The sequence below is a fragment of the Harpegnathos saltator genome, unplaced genomic scaffold, assembly GCF_003227715.2.
Source record: "Harpegnathos saltator strain DR-91 unplaced genomic scaffold, Hsal_v8.6 scaffold363, whole genome shotgun sequence".
Lineage (NCBI taxonomy): Eukaryota > Metazoa > Arthropoda > Insecta > Hymenoptera > Formicidae > Harpegnathos > Harpegnathos saltator.
In genome coordinates, this window is record NW_020230165.1 from 203,499 (window position 1) to 208,285 (window position 4,787).

Sequence of the window (4,787 nt, forward strand, 5' to 3'; positions counted from 1 at the left end):
CAGCGTCGCATTGAAGCGTTGGTAGTGGCAGCAAGACGGCGCGACTGTTCACACCGCGAGAGAGACGATACGGCTGTTGAACGAAACATTCGATCCTAAGCGAATAATTTCGCAGAATTCGCAGCTCGTCGATTGGCCGGCGCGTTCTCCGGAACTAAATGCTACCGATTACTTTCTATGGGGATATTTGAAAGAACGCGTATATAATGTAGTCAAACCGCCCGCTACGATCAATCAACTCAAGCGTGCTATTATCACCCAAGTGAACCACTTGAACATACGAGGCAACGAGATTCTCGAGGCCGTCATGGACACATTGATTCGTCGTGTTCGATTGTGCATAGAGTGCAACGGTCATCATTTGTTGAACATTGTGTCTCACATGTGAATCGTCGTTCACGCATCGCGTGTTCATGTAATAGTATGTCGCTCGTGTGTTCGCAGCTCGTGCATTTCCTCTTCGTCGTGGTGACGAAAGAAACGCAAGTGCGTTTGAGGCGTAACGCCAAATAAATACCGCAACGACAAGTAAAACCAAAAATCCGATACTACCAAACACCCAAGGAGCCCATTTTATACTCGAGACGAAACTGTCTTTGGCGACTTTGACTACATTAGATTCAGAACGCATTCCATGCGTCGTCTATTGTTCCGCCGATAATTTCGCTCAACGCATCGAATGCATCCATACCTTTACATCGCATGTAAGCGTTGTTCGGTAGGGCTTCTTTAATACCCTGGCCACCGCATCAAGCGGTGCGAGGCGGCGACGGCAACGGCAAACTGTGCCGTGTGCACCGATGCGGGTAGCCCAGCTGGCCATAAAGTTGGCGGGCTGGCCTGCAAACTCTCCACAAGAGGCAAGAAGAGGGGAGGGGAGAAGAGGTGTGGAGCAGCCAGAACAGGAGGGAGGCAGGGAGCACTCCTCTCCCTTCGGGGGACTCTACGAAACAGGGGAGGCCGACAAACCCCCTCTCCAAAACGGATCCCGAGGAACACGAGCGCTGAAGGGGCGGGGAGGGCCACTTCGCCAATCCCCCTTCCAAGGAGGTCCTCAAGGCTGAGGGGGGAGGCGGGAAGTGGCTCATTTCACTGGGGGCGAAGCGGCCCCAACGAGGAGGCCAAGGACCCGGACATCCATCCAAGGAACGCCGGCGGAGCCTGCCCGAACCCCAACGCCACAAGGGAGGAAAAGGGGAGAGCCCGGAAAAGCTCCCCCAACGAGGGAAGAGGGAGAGACAGGATATGATCGTCCTCCAACGGAGGAAATCGCCGGAAAGATGAAGCGGGTGGAGTTGAATGCTTCACCCGCAACTGCTGTAACCCTGGAGTAGGGTCGGAGGGTGCGCCCTCCTCGACCCCATGAACGTGTGGCCCCCCGTCATACTCCCGAGACGAGGGGGCCACCGAGGTAGGGCCTCCCCAGAGACACTCGAGGACGAGGCCACCGCGGCATAAGTCCCCTCAGGGGGATCGGTGTGCGCTATCGCCGTCTGATGTCTTCCCTGAGGAGATGGAGGTGGACCGCCCGAAGGAGGTGATGAAGACTTACAAGGGACATTCGGCAACGCGGAAATTCAAAAAAATCTGAAACTCTGCATAATTGTAGAGCAGATATACCTAATAACAAAACAATTTTTCGTTGGTGCCCAAAAACGGTTTTAAGGGTGGAAACAACCCCTTGAACAAAGTTGATTTTTGTCTTTCTAAGCGAATATTATCGAAACTATTAAAGATATGAAAAAATATTTTAGACAAAAGTTTTATGGTTTTAAAAGTACTTTATTATGCTATATTTAGATTTTTTAAAAATGTAAAATTGTGTATAAAATACCCCCCTCCTTCTCTTTTTTCAAATTGTTAAAATCAATTGTCCAACCAAAATAAAGCTTATTTTATGACAAATTCAACCATATATAATAACATTATGTTTGGAAAAGGCAATATTGAAAAAAAAATTAAACATGCTCTTATATGTATGCTACGCGTACCAAACTTAAGGATTCGCTACTTGACGATGGCATTTCTTTCTTCCTCAAATCTTCCTCATAATTGCAAACTGTAAAAGATAAGGAAGGAAGAAAATAGAAAATCTAAAAAAGCAATAAAGTTGATGTTAAGAAGTAAGTTGAAGAAGAACAGCATGATAAGGAGGACGCAGAGAAAGTGTATATAACCCTAATATAGGTAATCTTTTAAATTCAATTGTAAAGAACAAATAAGGAAATGAATGATATGAAGAAAAAAGGAGAACACACACGGATTTAATAATGAAAAATATAATTTATAAATTTATTCAGTGTACATTTGTGTGTATGTGTTTTGCTTCATTCAGTATATAGGTTTTATCAATTAAGTAGTCGATATAGATATTCGAGTGAAAGATATCTTATATTTTGGTATGGATTATAATATATACAAATTTTACAGGAATTGAGAACAGTAAAATATTATTTATTCTATATAATTATTACAATAATGATATTGCTCAAAGAAATGTTCAAAACAAAAATATTGCTTGCACCATGCACAACGTATAAAAGCCATTTTACCACAAATGCTACATTTTGGTATACGTTTTTCTTCTTTAAAATAACAATAATCGATTGGATTATGAAATTTTTCAGGCCGTGTTGATAAATAACCACTTTTATACCTGCTATATCTAAATAAATTTCGAAATCTTGGAGAAGACAGTTGATTGTGTGTTAAAGATTGCAATTTTATTATGTTATTACGTAAATGTAAATTTATGTCATAATTATTTATAATAACACTATCAGAAAAGCTTCGAACAAAATTTTTCCAGATTCTGAAACCAGAAACATCTAATGGCTGTATAGAAGCAGTTGTTTTTTTTGGTATTGTTAGAATATTTACATGTTTGTCTTTTGGTACAAGTTCTTCCAATTGGTTCGGGCAATGTCCTGTCCATGAATCAAGCAGTAGTATACTTTTCTCTCCAGTGTTTGGTAGATACACTTCTTGGAACCAATTTTTTTAATGTTCAGTTGCCAATTTCCCTGATTTTGAAGCCGCAATGTAAATATTCACTGGTCTAAAAAGAGTTTGTTCTACTTGTGGTCCAAAAACACCAGTAGATTCTTTTAATACTATATACAAAGGCGACAGGAGATGTCCATCTGCAGATATAATAGGCATAATGGTGTAGCTATGAGTCATAGCAGATAAAGATTGGATAGTAGCTCCAACTGTCTTCACTCCTACATTAGCTAATGTTCTTCCTGCATGTATTTCTAAATTAAAGCCACTTTCGTCCGCATTATAAGTTGATTCAGCACCGATTACATTAATATGTGGCTTTACTGTATTTACAAATTCCTCAGCGTTTTGACGTATAGTTAGATCAGTTAAATGAGAAGACCGCGTTTTAAATGCAGTTATTTTACGTGATGTAATACGATGTGCCTTTTTAAAATTCCATATCCACCAATTTCCTGCTTTAAATGAAGAAAAATCCACTTGTTCCTTTGCTTCTAGTGCCCATTTTCGCAGATTTATATCATGAATAATAAGTCCTCTATTAACAGCTTCTTGGAATTTTATAAGAACATATTCAGCAATAACTACAAGTTTGTCTGTATTTGAACCCCCACGCATTACATGTTCTTGCCATCTGTGCAATTGTTGAATAGATTTTACCTAGAAGAAAACAAATCTCAATATTAAACAATTCGAATTCAAAAATAAAAGAAGTTATATACGAATTAAATGTTCACGAAACATCAAATTGTAAAACTTAAAATAAAAAACAACGCGACTCTAACTATATAATTTACAGCTTTGGTCATAAGTATAAAGCATCTCTAACTCATTATATTTTCCTAGAAATCAATGCATATACTCATAGTAAATATATAATCTCTTTACAATAAATATTATATTAATATTTTATAATATAATGTGTATATTATATTTATGTATATTATATTTATATTATAATTTATATTATATTAATATTATATTATATTACAATAAATATTGTAAAATAAATATTATTTTCCACATATTCTTATATTATATTTTTTTATTATATTATTTTTCCATATACTCGTATACTATATTATGTTCTCCATATATTCATATAGTATGTTTTTGTTACACAATTTAAATAAATTTTTTGGGATGCTTTATACTTATAGTCAAAGCTGTATGTACAATGACCGACAATGATGCGTTCCGCGAGAGGGGAAATAGAGTTCTCTCTGTCGCGGAACGAATCACTGCCGGTCACTGTACACCGTAAAAGCCTCAAGTATTTTCCTATATATTATTCTTCTTATTTTTTAATTAAAGTTTACTTTTCTAAAACGATGTTGTACAGAAGTAAGAGATAAATGTCCTTTCTTTCCACTCTTCCAAAATTCGATTGCCTTTTTCTTATAATTTAAGTTTACATTTCCACCTTCATCATCCACAGTGCAAACTTCATTTCCATAATTATCTTCTTCAGCATCAATATCGTACACATCTACAAATTGTACGTCATGCGGTTCTGATGGATCGTCAAAATCAAGTCCCCACTCATGTTCGATCGTAATATCGTGATGTATAGCACTCTTTATTAAATCAGTAATTGTATCATGGAGTTCCACCTCTTGATGATTAACAGGAGTTATTGCAATATTTGTGAAATGAAATGTCGCAATTAACAAATTAATAACATTAGCTGGATTTATTACTGACATTATGATACAAATCTTAAGGATATTTTAATTAAACATTTCTCACAGCAATAATAATATACGTACTGCTTCAATAACTGC